This window comes from Callithrix jacchus, chromosome 12, assembly GCF_049354715.1.
Source record: "Callithrix jacchus isolate 240 chromosome 12, calJac240_pri, whole genome shotgun sequence".
In the NCBI taxonomy this organism is placed as follows: Eukaryota; Metazoa; Chordata; class Mammalia; order Primates; family Cebidae; genus Callithrix; species Callithrix jacchus.
In genome coordinates, this window is record NC_133513.1 from 119,215,266 (window position 1) to 119,237,322 (window position 22,057).

Here is a 22,057-nt window from a genome sequence, read left to right on the forward strand (position 1 = left end):
ACTTCCCCAGGCCAATGCGTTAGCAGTTAGCTCCTTATTGAGTATTATCTGTAGCAAACAGCAGCCGACTCCTAGCTGTCTTCAGTGAACTTGAATTTAAACTTACATAATTCTCATGACTTCTATTTCATCTTGAAACCTAGAGATTTCTTCCCTTTGCTGCTGATTCACCTTCCATTATATGTAGACTGAAGCAGACATCGCACTGTTGTTGCTTGATTACATCTTCAATTATTTTAGTTATTTCTGAGATTCTCCCCCGCAATTTTTCCAACTATCTAGAGAAGAGTGTGGCAGGGTACCGAGAGTGTATGAATAACGTTATGAAGGCTGTGAGACTTCAAATAAGTGAGTAGCTTCTCTGAGCCTCAGTTTCCTCTTCTGTAAACCAGGATAATATTTACTGAACAAAGTTGTTCTAAGGATTAGTGAAATGTACGTAAAGCACTTAGCATTTATTTATTTATATTTTTTGAGATAGAATTTCACTCTTGTTGCCCAGGCTGGAGTGCAATGGCACGATCTCAGCTCACTGCAACCTCTGCCTCCCAGGTTTAACCAATTCTCCTGCCTCAGCCTCCTGAGTAGCTAGGATTACAGGCATGTGCCACCACGCCCAGCTAATTTCTTGTATTTTTTAGTAGACATGGAGTTTCTCCATGTTGGTCAGGCTGGTCTTGAACTCTCAACCTCAGGTGATCTGCCTGCCTTGGTCTGCCAAAGTGCTGGGATTACAGGCATGAGCCACTGCGCCCAGCCAGCATTTAGCATTTAATCGATGATCGAATGGTAAGTGATGCTTATAAAATGTTTTTATCATGGTAAAATATGTAAAGCATAAAACTTACCAGCATTTTAATCTAAATTGTCTTATTGTCATAGGCTTGTTTATAATAAAACAAACATCTTTTTAGTATCTGTAGCGATAACTGTTTATTCCTTGTATTCTAACTTGTGCCTAATTAGGTACAGCTCTAACTAGTTATCTATTGCTGCATAAGAAATTACCTGAAACTTAATGTCTTCAAACAATGAATATTTATTATCAGTGGTAGGCAGACTTCTAAGATGATTCCCATGATCTCTATGTCCTGGTGTTATACTCTGTATAATCTCTCCTTTTTAGTGTGGATGGGGTCGCTTTTCAACCTTTTGGCTGAAATCAAGTGAGTGTGAGTAAGATCTGTGACTCGTTTCTAACCAACAGAATAGTGCAAATATGATGGGTTGTTACTCGGGGATGTGTGTATGTATGTGTATGTGTGTGCACACATACATACATAAGGAGAGAGAGGGAAGAGGAGGAGGAGGAGAGAGATATACATTAGGATATGACATATACATATTGCTAGCATACACCCAAGATTCTCCTTGCTGATTTGAGAAGTGTGTGACCATGTTGAGGAAGCCCAACAGCAGGTGGCTCTAGGACCTGAGGGTGGCCTCCAGTCCATATCCAATAAAAAACATAGCCACACAATCATACAGACATAAGGAAATTAATTTTGTTAACAACCTGAATGAGCTTGAACTTAGCTCAGCTGACACCTTGCCTGCAACCTTGTGAGACCTTATGCAGTGAACCCAGTGAGTTGTGCCCAAATTCCTGACCCACAGAAAATACAAGAGAATAAATATATTTTTTTTCTCTTGTGTTTGTAGCAGCACAATTTGCAACTGAAGAAAATGTGGAACCAGTCCAAAATGCCCATCAGTCGATGAGTGGATAAAGAATATGTGGTATATATAGATCATGGAATATTACTCGGCCACAAAAAGGAACAAAATAATGGCATTTGCAGCAATCTGGATAGAATTATAGACTATTGTTCTACATGAAGTAACTCAGGAATGGAAAATCAAACATCATATGTTCTCACTCATAGGTGGGAGCGAAGCTATGAGGATGCAAAGGCCTAAGAATGATACAGTTGACTTTGGGGACCCAGGGGAAAGGGTGTGAGGGATAAAAGACTCCACACTGGGTACAGTGTACACTGCTTGGGTGATGGGTGCAGCAGTATCTCAGAAATCACCACTAAATAACTTACTCATATAACCAAACACCATCTGTTCCCCCAAAACCTATTGAAATGATAAAAAACGTAAGTTAAAAAAAAAACACTTAAGAATAAACACGTTTTCTTAAATGAAATCCTGACCCACAGAAACTGTATAAAAGAAAATACTACTATACTAGCTAATATATGTACATTTCCTGAGATGTTCATTTGTTATACAGCAATAGCAAAATGATATCTTATATAGCTTCTGCGGGTCCTGATTTGAGAAATACTTTAGCTGGGTAGTTCTGTCATGGTGAGTATGTTGATTAGGCCTGCGGTCATCTAAAGGCTTCACTGAGGCTAGGGCATCTACTTTCAAGATGGCTCACTCAGCATAGCTAGCAAGTCAGTGCTGTCTGTTAGCAGGCGATCTCTCTAATGTAATGCATTAACCTCTGTAGGGTTGCTTGAATGTCTTTACAATATGGTAGCTCCTTTCACCCAGGGTGAGCAAGGTGGAAGCTGCAATGTATTTTATAATCTAGCCTAGGAAATTATACTCTGTCGTTTGAACTATCTTCTTGATAACACAGGTCACTGTGTTCAATATGAGAGAGAACTCACAGGGCATGGAGAGCAGAGGTGAAGATCACCGGGGGCCATCTTGGAGGCTGGCTGCCACAGAGATCAGCAACGGGAATACTGTTTTCAAAGGAACATTTTTGGCCTTTTATATTTTCTCATGTATTTGTTTTTTATAATTATTTCTGCTTTTATTTGTATTACTTCCATCATTTTAATTTCATTGGACTTAATTTGCTGGGATTTTTGAGATGGATGCTTAGATTATTGGGGTTTTTTCTTTTTTTTGAGACAGTCTCACTCTGTCACTCAGGCTATAGTGCAGTGGTGATTTATAGCTCACTGCAGCCTTAAATTCCTGAGCTCAAGTGATTCAATCCTCCTCTCTCAGCCTCCCAAGCAGCTGGGACTACAGGTGTACGTCGCCGTGCCCTATTATTATTATTATGTTTTTATTTTTATTTTTTGCTGTGACAGCTCTATGCTTCCCGGGCTGGTATTGAACTTCTGGCCTCAAGCAAACTTCCTGCCTTGGCCTTCCAAAGTGTTGGGATTACACATGTGAGCCACCATACCTAGCATATCATTGTTTTTTAGTCCTTTTCTTTTTGTTTTCAAATGCATTCATTTACGATGATAGATTTTCCCCAAACCCAGATTTAGTCACGTCCCACAAGTTTTCCACTTTTGTAAAATTGTATTGAAGTATAATGTACATAAGAGAAAGTGTGCTGTCTTAAATGTACAGGTGGATGACTTATCACAATATAAATAAACCTCTGTAACTAGCTCCAAGATAAAAAAAACTGCTACTAATCATTTTAAACCTGGGTCTGATAATATTACTTTAAAGTTCATGTCTGATAATTCTAACACCTGAATCACTGTGGGTTTGTTTCTCTTTTCTGTTGTTTTGTTCATGGTTTTCAGTCAGTGGGTCATATATCCTGGAATTCCTGGTAACATATACATACATGTGTACATATACATAGATTTTATTTTTAAAAATTGTCTACCCATTGTGGTCTCCTACAGTGGGTACTTGTTCCCTGTCTATAACTTCTTTTAGACTTTGTTTTCTTTTTACTCTTTCTAGACTATATTATTTTACTTTTTGGATAAGTAATATAGTTACAAGTTTCAAAAATAAAAATTGTGAAAGAGTGTTAGTGAAGAGTCATTCTTGCAATGCCATCACCCTCTTCCTGTCCTACAGGTAACCATGATTAGTCTCTGGTATATCATTCCAGAGATAGTTTAAACATTATATATACAAGCAAATTATGTATGCTGCATTCCCCTCTCTGTTCTGTACTTTGCTTTCTTCATCTAACATTATATTTTGGTGAGTTTTCTGTTTAGTTCATAATACATTTTCTCATATTTTAAACAGCTGTATTCTGTTGTATGAATTTATCATAACTTACTGAATCAGTCCACTTCTGAGGATCATCCAGTTTGTTTCCAGTTGTTTGCTATGGTGAGAAGCTGAATAAAAGATGTCCGCATTCAAATTCCTGAATCTAGGAATACATTACTTTACATAGCCAAAGGGGCCTTGGGAGTAAGGATTGTGAGACGGGGAGAGGCGCGTGGATCAGCCAGGTGGGCGCAATGGAATCAATCACAAGAGTCCTTATAAGCGGGAAGCAGAAGCGTCGGAATCAGAGACGTGATAGGAAGGTGGAAGTGGTGGTTGCAGCGATACGAGATCGAGAGCCCAGGAGCGTGGAGCCATCAGCAGTTGGAAGAGGCATGGAAATGGACTCTACCCTAGATCCTCCAGAAGGAAACAGACTTTGATTTTTAGCTCCGCAAGATGCGTTTCGGACTTCAGACCTCCGGGCTCATAGTAAGGTAAGTTTGGGTTTTTTAAGCTCCTACATTTGTGGTAACCGGTTATAGCCGCAATAGAAAACTAGAACAGCTTTTTTTTTTTTTTTTTTTTTTTTTTTTTGCAATTATAAGCAAAGCTGCAAGAAACATCGTGTATCTGACGTTTTGCATTTGGGCAAGTATATCTGTAGAATAAGTGTCTAATGTGGACTTGTCCAGTTAAAGGTAGTTTTGATAATTGTTTTTTTTTTTTTTTTTTTTTTTTTTTGCCAATCAGTTTGAGCTTATGAAGTTGCTCAGGTTAGCCTTGAACTGATGACCTCGCCTTCGCAAGCACCATGACCTCCGGCGGGAGCCACTTTGGACCCCCGTTTTGATAATTGTTAAATCGCTCTCCTCTAAAGGGGTTATTCTAGTTTATACTTCCAGTAGCAACATGAGTGCATACCTCTTTCCCACAGCCTCCCCAACACAGTGTGTTAGCAAACTTGTAGAATTTTTACTGTTCTGCTAGTAAAAAGTCCTAATTTCTTTGAACACCTAATAATACCTGAGTCTTCCTCATCTGCACAACATGGTTAGGAGCTCCTTCAGAGTTACGCCTGGGTCCTTATTTCTCTTGTGTTCCAGGCTGCTTACCTTGGTGTCCCTCCTGTTACCTTAACAGGGCAGGCTACCTGCACAGGAGGAGGAGATGATGCACTCAGCAGCACCTGTGCGTGATAGTTAGTGGGAAAGAAACGCCATATAGAATCCATTCTATCCATCTTATCAAGTTCCATTTAGGAAAACAAAATGTTTGAACGAAAATATCCTAATCACAATAATTGACTAGTGAAGGCTGGAGAAGTGGTTGCCTAGCAAAGCCCTGGTTGTTTTTGTTGTTGACTGGTTGACATAAGGCGGGATCAACAAACACACAGCATGTGTGTGGCCCTGGCAGCGGATTCAGATCCTGCCCGCTAAGGTCAACAGCACCCAGGCTCCTGGAGGCAGCCACTCCTCGTCGATTATTTGCGCATGAGAGAAACCTGTTTGTTGTACCACATTGAAGGACTAACAGCATCACAGACTGTGACTCAAGTGTTTTTCCGGTGAAGAATGAAACATAAATAGAAAAGAACATTTATCTACCACCCTCTTCCTCTTCCCTTAGCTTGGGAATCATAATTACCTCCATTTTTTTTTCCTTTTTATTTATTGGCACTGCCAAGGCGTTTTTTTTGTTTGTCTGTTTTGAGATGGAATTTCCCTCTTGTTTCCCACGCTGGAGTGCAATGGTGCGATCTCAGTTCACTGCAACTCCCACTTCCCGGGTTCAAGTGATTGTCCTGCCTCAGCCCCCCTGGGTAGCTGGGATTAGAGGCATGCACCACCATGCCCAGCTAATTTTGTATTTTTAATAGAGATGGAGTTTCCCATGTTGGTCAGGGTGGTCTGGAACTCCCAACCTCAGGTGATCTGCCTGCCTCAGCCTCCCAAAGTGCCAGGATTACAGGTGTGAGCCACCGCACCTGACTCTGTGTGTGTGTGTGTGTGTGTGTGTGTGTGTTAGATTTTAAAACTTTAGGGAGAGAAAGAGCTGTCACCTCTTAAAAACATTAGCAACTTCAATGTTCCTGCCACCACACTCGGTTAATTTTTGTGTTTTTAGTAGAGACCGTTTTGCCATGTTGGCTATCAGGTCTCAAGTCATCCGCCTATTTTGGCCTCCCAAAGTGTTGGGATTACAGGTGTGAGCCATAGCTTCCAGCTGATTGCTTAGCTTTGATGTGAACCAGTGTTAGCATATACACCCAGAATTCTTTAAACTTCAAAGAAACCACGAAACTTAATTATGTGTCATGGAGATACAAATTAAAACAATCTATTGACTGTGAGTCCACATATTTTTGTTTTCTTGAAAACAGAAAAGTATGCAAATGGATGAGGCCTTCTAAGGGAATCTTGTGGCTTCTCAGTCCTAGCTGTTCTGAATTGGTGATTGACAGGAACACCCAACAGGTGATGCTAAAGGTACTGGTAATTCTTCATCCTTACCTGATGGCACCCCATCCTTATCTGATTGCACCTGCATTTTGCCTGTTGCTCATTCTGCAAGACACCTAAACTCAGGCCTTTAGTTGTCTGCCAAAAGGAGGAAGGGAGGGCATGTTTATGAAACAGCTGTCACGAGGCCTGGCGCTTGGTGAGCTTCACCCCTTAATCAGTTGTCAGACGGTAACTTGATGACAGATAACTTCAGTGTGAGTCAGGCTAGTTTGCCACAGCTGTCTCTTGTAAAAGTTCTCCTGTGATAAGAGTTGTTGCTACCACTACTTCCAAATAGCATATGTTAACTTTGAGTTAATTTTAGATAAAGCCGGGTTAATTTACAAATTGTGGCACCAACAACACAGTTAGGCAAGGCATGGATGGGTATTGGAATCCGCCAATCCTGGGTTGCTGTGTGCCAGTTATGGGACTGGGGGCAGGTTGTGGCAGCCCTGAGCCTCCTGCTTCACCTGTGTCGGGAGGGTGAGACCTACCTTGCAGGGGTCTTGTGAAGAGTAAATGCAATAGTGTGTGAATAGTGCCTCATCGTGCCTGGCCTGTCAAGACCAGGCAGTTTACACAGAAACTCTTGATATCAACTATGAAGCAAGATTTGGAAGAGAACAAATATAAATACAGATGGATCGGTGAAACGAAGGACTGTCGAATAAAAACCACAAAGAGGATGTTTGTGAATGGAGGGGGATGGATCTCTTTCTCCACTGAGCAGTGAATATGAGAATCTGCTGAATCTACCTCTTATTCTCCACTTAAATTAGAACTCTTCTAAACTTCTTAAGTACGATTACAGTATGAAACCCTGTCTGCCTCCCAAACAACTTCCTATGGATATTAGATTTTTTAAATATAAGATACGTTAAGTGACAGCCTTCATTCCTTGATGTCACATTCTAAATTTGTGTCACTTTTTATTCTCCAAAGCTCTAGCTCAGCATCTTTGTATGCCTTTTATGAAAAAAAGTCTCAGTAGTCTCTTTTTATGTGTTGATTTTTACACCACAGCCTTAGGTAGCGTAAGCTTCGTGAGGACGGGAGCCAGCCCTGGCTGCTCAGTGTCAGCAGCACGTTCGCAGGGTAGTGTAAGCTTCGTGAGGACGGAAGCCAGCCCTGGCTGCTCGGTGTCAGCATGTTCGCGGGGTAGCGTAAGCTTTGTGAGGACTGGAGCCAGTCCTGGCTGCTCAGTGTCAGCAGCATGTTCGCGGGGTAGACACCCCCACGGCAGGCACTCAAGTATTGGTTGAGTAAGTAAATGGAAGACTGGAAAATGTAGGCTGGACTGGAAACTTGAGGATGGAAACACCCCACTGATTTGGGAAAAGGAAGATTGGTCCAAAGCAGTGTTTCTTAACCATATTTTCATTATCAAAGAGAAAACAAAACACTCCCTAACAGAAATTAAAAACTAAAGGAATAAAATTTTTGTTAGATTATGTTGAGCTTTGAAAGGCCAGAAAGGACCTTTTAATATCAAATCTTTTTTTTTTTTTTTTTTTTTTTTTTTTTTTTTTTTGAGACAGAGTTTCACTCTTGTTACCCAGGCTGGAGTGCAATGGCACAATCTCCACTCACTGCAACCTCCACCTCCTGGGTTCAAGCGATTCTCCTGCCTCAGCCTCCCAAGTAGCTGGGACTACAGGCACCCGCCACCATGCTCAGCTAATTTTTGTATTTTTAGTGGAGACGGGGTTTCACCATGTTGACCAGGATGGTCTCGATCTCTTGACCTTGTGATCCACCTGCCTCAGCCTTCCAAAGTGCTGGCATTATAGGCGTGAGCCACCGCACCTGGCCTAATATCAAATCTTAACCCTCAACTCCAGAAAACTAGTTTTTGCACAGATACTGGCTCAGTGGAGAATGTGTGATCTGAAGCTGGAGCCTCCTGGTTTGTAAGCTTATTTTCACTTCCTGAAGGATTGAGTCACCGTAGAAGGGGAGGTGGGATGGTAGAAACCAGAAGTGAGGTCTGTGAACTCCAGAGTTGACTTAGGTGTGGAGGGGATGAGAGAGAACTGCTGGCAGGGAGCCCACATCTGATCCGGGAGTGAGCTGGGAAGGCAGAAAGCACTTGGCGAAGCCCAGGGAATGGTCAGGAGAGACTGGTAGATCCAGTACTCCTGTGCCTTGAGGCTGGTCAGTGATTAGCAGTGTATTAACCTAGGGTGGCTCTAATTTTAATGTGTCAGTGAAAGGGATCCTGCTCTAACTCCTGAGGCGGGGCCCAGTATTCTGCATTTCTGACAAAAACACCGCAGGGGACCTCCAAGCTGCTGTTTCCACAGGCCACACTTGAGAAGTATGGAGTTCCTCACCTGTGCATATATTGCTCTATTAACTTCAAAAACAGGAAAAACTATCACTCATACAGATATAAAAATAAGTGTTAAATATTTTATTAATGAAGCAAGCAGTGAGATGTTACAGCCAGTTCAAAAGGGAACCCGAAGGACAGATACCTCTATTACTCAGAATATTGAAATAAACTTGAAATTCATGCATAAGTCGCTTTGCGATGTGGAGGATTGGCCTTCCAAGGCAGATTGATTTGCATGTTTATAAACAATCATTTGCATTATCAGTTATTTTCAACTTCACATACCATAAAACAGGTGAAAGGCTAGACTAGAAAACCTTAAAAAGGCTAGGTGCAGTGGCTCACGCCTGTTATCCCAGCACTTTGGGAAGCTGAGCTAGACAGATCACTGTGAGCCCAAGAGTTCAAGACCAGCCTAAGCAACATAGTGAGACCCTGTCTCTACACACACACAAAAAAAATTATAAAAAGTAACTGGGTATGGTGGCATGAGCCTATAGTCCCAGCTACTTGAGAAGCTAAGCTGGGAGAATCCCTTGAGCCAGGGAAGTGAAGGTTGCCATGAGCCAAAATCATGCTCTTGCATTCCAGTCTGGGTGACAGAGGGAGATCCAGTCTCAACAAGAAAAAGTCTGAAAAGGTGTGATCTAAACAATGGGTAGTGTTTCTATTGAAGCAGTGTTCCCTGTGATGTCTAGTGATTGGCATTGTCAAATTGTAGATTGCTCTCTATATTAACTCGACAGTTTGCAATAACTTCTTGAGATTAGCGGTTTGTCTTTTTCTTCACAGTTTAATCATCTTATTTAGCTCCTCTGTGTAGTATGAAAAAGTAATGCGAGCTCTTTTTTTTTTTTTTTTTTCCTCCCAGATGGAGTCTTGCTCTGTCACCTGGCTGGAGTGCAGTGGTGTAACCTCAGCTCACTGCAACCTCCACCACTTGGGTTCAAATGATTCTCCTGCCTCAGCCTCCCAAGTAGCTGGGTCTACAGGCATGCGCCACCATACCCAGCTAAGTTTTTTATTTTTAGTAGACAAGTTTCACCATGTTGGCTAGGATGGTCTTGATCTCTTGACCTCGTGATCCACGAGGCTTCCCAGAGTGCTGGGATTACAGGCATGAGCTACTGAGCCCAACCATGAGAGCTCTTAAATAGAATTTCCATCTATAAAAAGTAGCTGCTGTCAGTATTCATTCCCCTCATGTAGGTTTATGAAGAGGGCATTTTATTTTTTATTCTTATTGCATTTTAGGTTTTGGGGCACATGTGAAGAACATGCAACATAGTTGCATAGGTACACACGTGGCAGTGTGAGTTGGTGCCAAAGAAGGCATTTTACAAAGAGAACCCCTGTCATCGATCAGGCACAGCGATTCTCCTGCTTCAGCCTCCCGAGTAGCTGGGATTACAGGCACATGCCACCACCCCTGGCTAATTTTTTGTATTTTAGTAGAGATGAGGTTACATCATGTTGGCCAGGATGGTCTCAATCTCCTGGTGATCCACCCGCCTGGGCCTCCTAAAATGCTGGGATTATAGGTGTGAGCCACCTTGCCCAGCCAATAAATTCTTTTGATTGTCTATTTGGTATAGTTTAAAAAATCTGTAGTTAAAATATACCATTTGTATTATCCATAATAGCCAAATGGTGGAAGCAAGCCAAGTGTCTATTTGCAGATGGATAAATAAAATATGATGTCTATATACTATATATACAAAGTAGAATACTATTGGGCCTTAGAGGAAGGAAGTTCTGTCACATGCTGTACCATGAATAAACCTGGGAGATGTTATGCCAAGCGAAACAAGCCAGTCACCAAAGAACAGGTATTTGATGGGATTAGGTTCTTGATACACTACTCCAAGGCAGGCACTTGGCATAGTGAACGTTTGAAGCTGAAGGAATGTGAGAAATAGCAGGAAGGGCTCTCTGACCTTCCCACCCCCTTCTCTGATGCAGGTCACAAGGCCCTTGGGTGAGAGGGCCTGTTCCTGAAGGAAGGAGCATCCTTCCCTCTGAAGCTAATGCCGGGGGAATCTGAGGGAAAGGTTTTGCTCTTTCTCCCAGTTTACACTTAGTTCCCACCCATTCTTGTCCTCTCACATTTTCTGCTTCTCTCCACTATTCCTCAAACTGCTAAGCAAAAATTATGGGAGGTCATTCTTTTCGGCTGAGCTCCTGCACTACACCCCAACAGATCAGACCAAACCAAATCGGAGTTATTTATGCTAAATGCTGCGTCATCAAACTGAAACCTTAGGGAAGCAGACAGATCCCAAAACAGACCAGTTTTTCCTGAAAACATGAGATTCCAGTCTACTTGAATCAGAGTAAGAAGGAAGTCCCCTGTAACCATTACAAAAAAGTAAATGAAGTAACTTGATGTTAACCAATCAGGTTTTTCTATTCTGTTTCCTTGTTTTCGCCTTATAAACCCTGTGGCTCTGCTGGTGACCAGTGGGAGCTCTCATTCTATTGTGTAGAATGGAAGGTGCCCTGGTTCATGAATCATGAATAAAAACCAATTCTATAAATTTGTTGTAGTCTTGACAAATTTCATATAAAACCTAACTTGTAATTTAGCCTTTTGACAAACCTAATATAAAAATTAAATGAAATATTTAACTGTTTCTTCAGGTCTTCATTTGTTTTTAAAAAAAGGCTCCTAGTTATATCAAGTTACTTCCAGAAAAAAGTTTTTTCTGTGTCATGTCAAATTTAAGTAAATTTGTATGTTTTTCTCTTGTTAATCCGTCTTTTGGTACAAGAGCCCCAGCTGAGAAATTAGAAGGGTAGAAGAAAAATATTTTTCCTTCCTTACATAATGATTCCACTTACATGAGGTACCTAGATCAGTCAAATTCATAGAAACAAGGTAGAATGGTATCCAGGCTCAGTGTCTCATGCTTGTAATCCCAAAATCTTGGAAGGATAGGGAGGGAGGATCATTTCAGCCCAAGGGTTCAAGACCAGCCTAGAAAACATAGTGAGATCTCATCTCTACTTTAAAGAAAAAAAAAGTCAGGTGTGGTGGCACATACCTGCAGTCCCAGCTACTGGGGAGGCTGATGGGAGTTCAAGCTTTTAGTGAGCTGTGATCATGCCACCATACTTCAGACTGGACAACAGAGTGAGCCCTGTCTAAAAAATGTAGCTGGGTGGTTGCCAGGGGCTGGAGAGGAATGAGGAGTTATTACTTACTGAGTACAGAGTTTCAGTTAGGGATGATGAAAACATTCTGGAGATAGATGGTGGTGATGGTTTCACAACAGTGTGAATGCACTTAATGCCAATGAACTGTACACTTACAAATGGTTAAAGTTGGCTGGGCACGGTGGCTCACTTCTGTAATCCCAGCACTTTGGGAGGCGGAGGCAGGTGTACCACCTAAGGTGGGGAGTTTGAGACCAGCCTGGCCAGCCTGGTGAAATCCCATCTCTATTAAAAATATAAAAATTAGCCAGGCATGGTGGCAGGCACCTGTTATCCCAGCTACTCAGGAAGCTGAGGCAGGAGAATGGTTCAAACCCAGGAGGCGGAGGTTGCAGTGAGCCAAGATTGCACCATTGCCCTCCAGCCTGGGCAACAGAGCTAGACTCTTGTCCAAAAAGAAAAAAAATATATATATATATATACTTTACCATGATGCAGACATTTTATAAGCATCACTTACCGTTTGATGACCTGTTAAATGCTAAGTGCGTTACATATATTTCACTAATCTTTAGAACAACTTTGTTCAGTGAATGTTATTCCTGGTTATAGATGAGGAAACTGAGGTTCAGAAGGATTAGCTATTTGAAGTCTTACAGCCTTTATAATGTTATTCATATAATCTTGATACCCTAGGTAGTCGGTGAAATTGCGGGGGAGAATCTCAGAAATAACTAAGATAATTGAAGATGTAATCAAGAAACAAAAGGACAGTGTTTGAATGGAGACCAACTAAAGACACGTGGAAGGTACATCAGCAGGAAGGGGAAGGAGTCACTAGGTTTCAAGATGAAATAGAAGTCATGAGAATTACATAAATTTAAATTCAATTCACTGAAGAGAGCTAGGAGTCGGCTACTGTTTGCTGCAGATAATATTCAATAAAGAGCTAACTGCTAATGCATTGGCCTGAGGAAGTGTTTAACGTCAAATAGAAATAAACAGTAGTAAAACACTTCCTGGAGCTAAGAATGCTGCTGCTTTTTTTGTAACGGACCTGGGAGATCTTTAGAAATGAGGGAAATAATCATTTCTTTGAATTGGGTAGAATATTAGACTAGCCAGCCCTCAGGCTAATGCTGCTTGCTGCTATTCTGTTGTTGAATGTGAACCAAAAACCTTGAGAAAGGAGCAAGTCTTTGATCCAGAGGATGTGAAGTGCATGGAAGGGGTGGACCCACTGACCACGATACCTTCAAGTGTTTTTCCACTGAATTTATTTTCTCATTTTGCACTTCTGTCTGGGCTGCCTTTTTAAGCAGCCCAAAGCTCTAGGTGATTTTACTTTTGTAATTGTATTAATTCTCTTGGGAATGCTCATTCCTGATTCTTCGCTTCACCAAACAGTAGGTGTGTAACCTTATTTGTTTCTGCCTATAATAATTCTGGAGTCTTTAAACAAAAAAGACTGTGACTTTTCATGAGGAGTAGAAGATAGGTTTACTAATGCTACAATCAATATTAATTCCTTGCAGTTCAAGGACATAGAGACCCTGTGTAATATATGCAGAGGTAGAACCTGGACGCGGGAGATGACTCCGGCCTCGTACTCTCGGTGGCTCTGCTTTCTGTTGTTACTTTACTGGGTGAAGCTGCTTTTGTCTCCTTGCTGACAAATGTCAGACATGAAAGGTAATTTCAGGCTATAGCAAAGAAGCACGATGGAGGCAGAAGAAACCGGCAATCATTTGGCCTGTACTTGTTGCTTTTTGTTTTTTTCTGGACTTGGGATACAGACCAAGCCTTGACATTTCTGGCCTTTGAGTCCTTCTCAACTGTGATGATCATACATCAGCTCTTCTAGAAGTTAGATGTGACTTTGGACTAAGACTTTGGACTTAGCCTTTCATAATGTGGCTAAATGAATTTATATTGTTCATCACAATTCACTAGATTGGTTAAGCAGGACATTTACAGAGATTTTTGTTTCTTTGCTGAAAATGCTTTTCTTAATTGAGAAACTTCTAATGCTGTCTTCTGGAGTAGTTCTAGAAATGAGAGCAAATGACCGTTTTCGGCAGGAGGCCACACACACGTTCCTGCTTCTCTGTGATTTATGGGTAGCACTGACACAAATTGTTAAAAACAATCATCATAGACTTTGGGCTCAGGCCCTGTGGCTGCTGTTGACCCAGAGGGACCGCTGGGATCCTTGCATCTCGGGGCAGCACATCATTTACAGCAACGATTGGTTTTACACAACCATTTATGAAATTAGCTGAGGTTCTTGATTGGAATTTCTTTTTATAAAGGTTTAAGATGAGTTTATATCACTTTAAATATCAGTTTCTAATTTTTCTTTTTTTGAGATGGAGTCTCTGTCACCAGGCTGGAGTGCAGTGATGCAATCTCAGCTCACTGCATCCTCCACCTCCTGGGTTCAAGCGATTGTCGTGCCTCAGTCTCCCGAGTAGCTGAGATTACAGGCACGCGCCACCACATCCAGCTAATTCTTTTGTATTTTTGAGTAGAGACAGGGTTTTTACCATGTTGGCCATGATTGTCTCCATCTCCTGACCTCGTGATCCGCCCGCCTCGGCCTCCCAAAGTGCTGGGATTACAGGCATGAGCCACTGCGTCTGGCCCAGTTTCTAATTTTTTTTTTTTTGAGACGGAGTTTCACTGTTGTTACCCAGACTGGAGTGCAATGGCCCTATCTCGGCTCACTGCAACCTCCGCCTCCTGGGTTCAAGCAATTCTCCTACCTCAGCCTCCTGAGTAGCTGGGACTACAGGCTGCGCCACCATGCCCAGCTAATATTTTGTATTTTTAGTAGAGACAGGGTTTCACCATGTTGACCAGGATGGTCTTGATCTCTTGACCTACTGATCCTAGTGATCCACCTGCCTCGGCCTCCCAAAGTGCTGGGCTTATAGGCGTGAGCCACCGTGCCCGGCCAGTTTCTAATTTTTTTTTTTTTTTTTTTTTTTTTGAGACGGAGTTTTGCTCTTGTTACCCAGGCTGGAGTGCAATGGCGCGATCTCGGCTCACCGCAACCTCCGCCTCCTGGGTTCAGGCAATTCTCCTGCCTCAGCCTCCTGACAGTTTCTAATATTTTAAAAGCAAATGTGGGAGATACTTATATATGTCTATTAACTAGTGTTCTTTTGCGGAGCTTTAGAAATTCTGGCTCACTTGTATTTTTGCAGGCCTTCTAATGATTTCACTCGTCAGTCAGAAGATACTTCTGTCGACCTCCCTGCTGCTTCTCCTTTGATCTCACCTGTTTTTGGTCATTTGAGAGTTGACGTAGAAGCTTTCACAAGACTTGTCGGAATTTCCGTTGGGATTAAACTGATAGGTCATTTTCGAGAGACCTTTACAATATTGAACTTTCCAATCCGTGAACTTTACTTATCTGCCCATTTATTATGTTTGTTTTGGGTGCATTACAAAATTATATGATCACTCCAGCAATTACCTTGCCCTTTCTGGAAAAACCTTCCATTGTTAATTAACTTCTGGCATTCACTGATCTGTGTTCCTCTAGCATTGCTTCTTTCAGAATTTTGTGTAAATGGAATCGTTCAAGATGTAGACGTTTGAATCTGGCTGCTTTCCTGTACTTTATCAATAGTTATTCCTTTTTATTGCCAAATAGTAATCCATTGTATGAACACTGCATGGTTTGCTTTAGGTTTGTCATTGGGAGGACATGGACTATTTTCACTTTTTGGTAAATCATGAGTGGATTGGCATTCACAAAGTGTCTTTTGTCTGAGCATAGGTTTTCATTTCACTTATGCAAATACCTGGGGGTAGGATTGCTGAGTCATGTGGTCCTTATGTTTGACTTCATAAGAACCTGCCAAATTTTCTTCCAAAGTGGCTGTCCAACTTCCGTTTCTTTAATAACTGTAAGGGTATTCGAGCTGTCTGTTTCTTCTTGAGTTTTGGTAGTTGGTCTTTCAATAAATTGCTCTATTTTATCTAATTTGTAGAATGTGGAAGCATACAGTTGTGTTTGCGTTTTGTTATGGAGTATCCACTGTTAGCCTCCTAGTATCTGCAGGGCTTGTAATATTCCTTCATTTCTCATATTGGTAATTTGTGTTTTCTCTTCTTCCTTTGTCAGTCTACTAGAGTCTTACTCATTTTATTGATTTTCACCTCCCACCACCCCCTGCAAAGAACCAGCTTTGGATTTCATTGAATTTTTTTCCCCCTTACTGTTTTTGTTTAAATATTACTGATTTAGTTTTATATATTTAGTCTTTTCTGCTTGATTTGAGTTTATTGGTTCTTTTATTACTTAAAGTAGATACTTACATTAATTTGATACTTCATTTCTCATATAATTTAGTACTATAAATTGCCCTGTAAGAACTTATTTTGATAAGTTGATGTTATATTTATTCAATTCAAACTGTTTTCCAATTTTTCTTAAGATACTCACTTTGACCCATGGGTCATTTAGACGTACACCATTTAACTTCTTATATTTGGGGATGTTCTAGAAATGTTCTAGATTCCTAGTTTAATTCTGTCATTATCAGAGAACATAATTCACTTACTTTTTCTTTTTCTTTTTTTTTTTTTTTTTGAGACGGAGTTTCGCTGTTGTTACCAGACTGGAGTGCAATGGCACAATCCTGGCTCACCGCAACCTCCGCCTCCTGGGTTCAAGCAATTCTCCTGCCTCAGCCTCCTGAGTAGCTGGGATTACAGGCACACGCCACCATGCCCAGCTAAGTTTTGTATTTTTAGTAGAGACGGGGTTTCACCTCGTTGACCAGGATGGTCTCAATCTCTTGATCTCGTGATCCACCCGCCTCGGCCTCCCAAAGTGCTGGGATTACAGGCGTGAGCCACCGCGCCCGGCCCATTCACTTACTTTTAATTCTTTAGGGTTTGTTTTATGACCCAGAACATGATCTCTCACCACCGCCATACCGATAATTCTTCAGGTTTTGATGTTTCCCAACCTGCCTGCTGGTTACTTTTCCGAGTCCTCAGGTCATTGCTATTTGTATTTCCTCCAGAGTTTCAAATCGTGATGGGGAAATGACAGGCTGTAGCATGCATACACCATCTTGGTCAGCATCACAGGTTGTTGATACAACTTCTTGCTGCTGTTTTGAGACAGGGTCTCACTGTCGCCCAGGCTGGAGCGCAGTGGCCTGATCAGGCATCACTGCAGCCTCAGCCTGCTAGGCTCAAGCAATCCTCCTGCTTCAACCTCCCGAACAGCTGGGTCTATAGGTATGCTGCCATGCCTAGTGGATTTTTGTATTTTTTGGTAAAGACGGGGTTTTGCCTTGTTGCCCTGGCTAGTCTCAAAGTCCTGAACTCAGGGCGTCCTCCCCCTTGGGCCTCCCTAAGTGCTTGGATTATAAATGTGACCACCGTGCCTGGCCAGTACATCTTAAAAATAATTTCTCATCCACGTTGAATAATGATGACCTGGAAATATTTTTTCTTGCACTTGCCTTGTTGGGTTTTGATACCAAGGTTATTTTTATTTTGACCTTGTAAAATGAACTGGGGAGGCTTCTAATTTTATTCTCTCAGTTTGTGTTAGTGGCAGGATTTTTGTTTGTTTTCTTTTTCTTGTACGTTTAATGGAAGTTTTTGGTTGAAGGCTCTTGGGCCTGGAAATTTCTTTATGGGGAGTTTTTTCAGTACTGATTCAATATATCTAATAAGATGTTTTTCGACTTTTTGAGCGAATTTTGATGTTTTTTTTTCTCCTAGAAATTTACATCTCACTGGACGTGGTGACACACGCCTGTAATCCCAGCACTTTGGGAAGCTGAGGTGCGAGGACCACTTGACTCCAGGAGTTCAAGACCAGCCTGGGCAATATAGTGAGACTCCACCTCTACAAAAAAATATTAGCTTGGCATGGTGGTAGGTGTCTGTAGTCAGAGCTAGTTGGGAGGCTGAAGTGGGAGTCGTTTGAGCCTGGGAGGTCAAGGCTGCAGTGAGCTGTGATTGTGCCACTGCACTCCAGCCTGGGCAACAGAATACACTTTGTCTCAAAAAAGTTTTTCATCTATGCTTTAAGGTCTGTTGGCATAAAGTTATTCAGAATTGCACATTATGAATTTGTTTGTTTGAGACTGGGTCTCACTCTGTTGCCCAGGCTGGAGTGCAGTGGCGCAGTCACGGCTCACTGTAGCCTCCACCTCCCAGGCTCAAGCCATCCTCTCACTTTAGCCTCCCGAGTAGCTGGGACCACAGGCATGTACCACCGTGCCCAGCTGATTTTTGAATTTTTGCTAGCGATTGGGTTTTCCCATGTTGCCCAGGCTCATCTCAGACTGCTGAACTCAAGCAAATGTCCCACTTTGGTCTCCCAAAGTGCTGGGATTACAGGTGTGAGCCATCGTTCTTGGCCTGCAAGTTATGACTTTCTTTCAAAGTCTTTCTATCTGTAGTACCCTCCTCTAATGCAAGATTGCTTTTTTGACTGCTTTTTCTCGATAAATCTTGCTAAAGCTCTGTGAATTTCATAATATATTTTTAAAGAACCAAGATTTAGCAGGGCATGTTGGCTCATACCTGTAACCCCAGCACTTTGGGAGGCTAAGGCAGGAGGATTGCTTGAGCCTGGTAGGCGGAGGCTGTCGTGAGCTGTGATGGAACTGCTACACTCAGCCTGGGCAACAGAATGAAACCCTATCTCAGAACCAAAGCCCCCCCATGTTTTAGCTTGGCTGAGTCTATTGTGTGTTTCCTTTTATTTCATTTGTTTTTGTTCTTTTTTCCTTTTTCTTTCGTTGAGTTTCACTTGTTCTTTTTCTGATTTCTTGACTGATGCTTAGTTCGTTGATGTTTTTCCAAGTTTCTTTTTTCTTTTTGAGACAGGGGAGAGATGAGAGGAGGAGGGAATGAATCAGAAGGGAGAGGAAGAGGGTCGGAGAGGGCCCAATTTCTTTTCTAATGTTCTCGTTTAAGACTATGCATTTCTCCAGCCTGGACAACATGGTGAAACTTTATCTCTACCCAAAACAGAAAAACTTAGCCAGGCATGGTGGTGCGAGCCTGTGGTCCCAGCTACTCGGGAGGCTGAAGTAGGAGGTTCACTTGAGTCCAGGAGGTGGAGGCTGCAGTAAGCCAAGATTGTACTGAGGAAGGGAATTAAAAAATAGCAATAATAGTAAAAACCTTATGATTTGTAGTTGCAATATAATAAAGTAAATTTTGCTAGGTTGTGTGCTGTCTAATATAAAACCTAACTCCCAGCTCTGCCTGAAAGTAACAAATTCCCTGTAAAACCTATCTTATCTGTTCTCCCCACATTCTTGGCAAAGTTCCCAGGCATCTCAGGACTCCTGTTTTTCTTGCTGACCAGCTGCAAGGTCACAGGGCTAGATAACACCCAAAGAATGTACAATGCATTTCTCAAAATGCTATTTTTCAAATGTAACATACATCACAAAATATGTTACAAATTAATTAACTGTTCTTTGTTCTGGCTTCTGTAAACCTGTTAGCTGCTGCATCATCTCATCCTGGATGTACAAGTACCCCGTTTTCTTGCCCCTTTGCTCAGCCTTGGGATGCTAATCCGCTGAGCAGGTAGCCACCTTAATAAAATCCTCCTGTTTCACCTTTTAGTCTCTCCGGTCTCCTTAATATTCTGCAGCAGTACCACTATATTCCAGCCAGGTGGATAGAGTGGCGCCCTGTCTCAAAAAAAAAAAAAAAAAAAAAGGACTATGAATTTCCCTGTAGGAATGGTTATGACTATATATCCCACGTTTTAAAATATGTAGAACTGATCATGAATTTGCCTTATTTTGTCTTTTAGCTCTGGGTTATTTAAAAGTATACTTAAAGTTTTGGCTGGTCACGGTGGCTCACGCCTATAATCCCAGCACTTTGGGAGGCCGAGGCGGGTGGATCGCAAGGTCAAGAGATCAAGACCATCCTGGTCAACATGGTGAAACCCTGTCTTTACTAAAAATACAAAAATTAGCTGGGCATGGTGTCACGTGCCTGTAATTCCAGCTACTCGGGAGGGTGAGGCAGGAGAATTGCCTGAACCCAGGAGGCAGAGGTTGCGGTGAGCTGAGATCGTGCCATTGCACTCCAGCCTGGGTAAAAACAGTGAAACTCCATCTCAAAAAAAAAAAAAAAAAGTTTCTAAAATTGTAGCTTCTCTAATTAGCCTTGTTTTCTATTTTTAGCTTATGTTATCAGAAATTATCTGTATTCTACTTTCTTTGAAATTTCTTACTTCTTTTAACACTTGACTATATGGTTAATTTTAGAACTTGTCCACAGTTTTTTTTTTTTTTGAGATTGAGTCTCTGTCACCCAGGCTGGAGTGCAGTGGTGCCGTCTCAGCTCACTGCAACTCTGCCTCCCAGGTTTAAGCAATTCTCTGCCTCAGCCTCCCGAGTAGCTGGGATTACAGGTGCCCACCATGAAGCCTGGCTAATTTATTTATATTTTTAGTAGAGACGGGTTTCACCATCTTGACCAGGCTGGTCTTGAACTCCTGACCTCGTTATCCACCCATCTTGGCCTCCCAAAGTGCTGGGATTACAGGCCTGAGTCACTGCACCTGACCTTTCTCATGATTTTAAATCTTCATCCTCCCTCATTACTTTCACAGTTTATTTACTGAGAGATCATGTTAAATATCCCACTAGAAGTATGAATTTGTCTGTCTCCTCATCTGTCAACTTTTGCTTTTTGGTTTTTGAGGCTGTATTTGAGTGCATATGATTCAAAATATATACTTTTTTTGTAATTTGAACTTTTATCAAAATGAAATATTTTCCTTCATTTATGTATGCTTCCAACATTATGATACAGCTATAGTAACTTTGGTGAGACTTTGTACTGTGTATCTTTCACGTGTGTGTGTGTGTGTGTATTTTTTTACACTATACTGCTGCCTTGAACTCCTGGGCTCAAAAGATCCTCCTACCTCAATCTTTCAAGCAATATGTGCCACCACAGCCAGATAATTGTTTTTATTTCTTTAGAGATAGAGTTTGGCTATGTTGCCCAGGCTGGTCTTGAGCTCTTGATTTCAAGCGATGCTCCCACCTGTGCTTCCTGAGTTGCTGGGATTGCAGGCATGTGCCAGCAAGCCTACCTCGTCTCTTATGTATTTTAATGCCTTTTAAAATCATTCTATGTATATATTTTTAAAATATGACTTACAAATAGTATGGAATTCGATTTTAACAATGTATGAATCTTTTCTGGATCACTGAGTCATTTGCATTTGTATTCTGACACACTTGGCTTCTGTGTAGACAGCGGGTGGTGTGTGTATGTACATGCGTATGTGTTTGTGTCATTTTATTTCATACTTTCTCTTTGTCCTACTTATGTTTCTTTTCTTCCTTGCTTTCTTTTCAATTGGTGGGATATTTTTTCTTCTAGTCATTTGGAAGTTAGTCTTTGTTTATATTTTAATAACTGTCATGCTAATTTAAATGTACATATTTAAGTTACAAAAGTCTAAAATTAGTTTATCCTCCTCCAGGGTAAAGGGTAATATGAGAACTTAAGAATACCTTCATTGCACTAAACTCCTCTTGAGTTATGCTACTATAGCATATTTTCAACTTTTTATTTTGGCATAATTGTAGATTTGCAGGCAGTTTTAAGAAATAATATAAAGAAATCCCATATACTCTTCACTCCATTTCTCCCATAAGATGTTGCAGCTTGCATAAGTACCTTATTCATATTTCACCAGTTTTATGTGCACCTTTAGTTTTTTGTGTGTATTCAGTTCTATGAAATTTTATGTACATAGACTAGATACCTAACCACCATCACCATCGTCAAGACACAGAACAGTTCCATCAGAGGCATGGATCCCTTGTGCTGCCCATTTTATAGTCACAAACATGTTTCTTTCTCCCTAAACCCTGGCAACCACTAATCTGTTCTTCATCTCTGTAACTTTATTTCAAGAACACATGTACGTGAAACCATACACTGTGTAATATTTTGAGATTGAGTTTTTATTCAGCATAATTATCTTGTAATCCATCAAAGTTGCTTGGATATCTTCTATTGGTTTTCTATTTCATGAGACATTACTTCTGTCAGTTTATACGTTTAATATTTGTTT

The 22,057-nt window shown here is 41.3% G+C and overlaps 1 protein-coding gene across 17 annotated transcripts in view; it reads left to right on the forward strand.

The window, feature by feature from the left end:
- The window catches only part of FANK1 (fibronectin type III and ankyrin repeat domains 1), a 129,352-nt gene that overhangs the window by 14,040 nt on the left and 93,255 nt on the right, over positions 1-22,057 (forward strand). For 2 of the 17 annotated variants that reach the window (XM_078346734.1, XM_078346732.1), the window contains exons 2-3: positions 1,663-6,440; positions 12,646-12,758. The exons of 12 other annotated variants lie outside the window; for them this stretch is intronic. The gene's annotated coding sequence lies outside the window, so the exon portion shown is untranslated. The remainder of the gene's footprint in view (positions 1-1,662; positions 6,441-12,645; positions 12,759-22,057) is intronic. 3 more of the 17 variants (XM_035269432.3, XM_035269434.3, XM_078346733.1) reach the window with 3 other exon arrangements.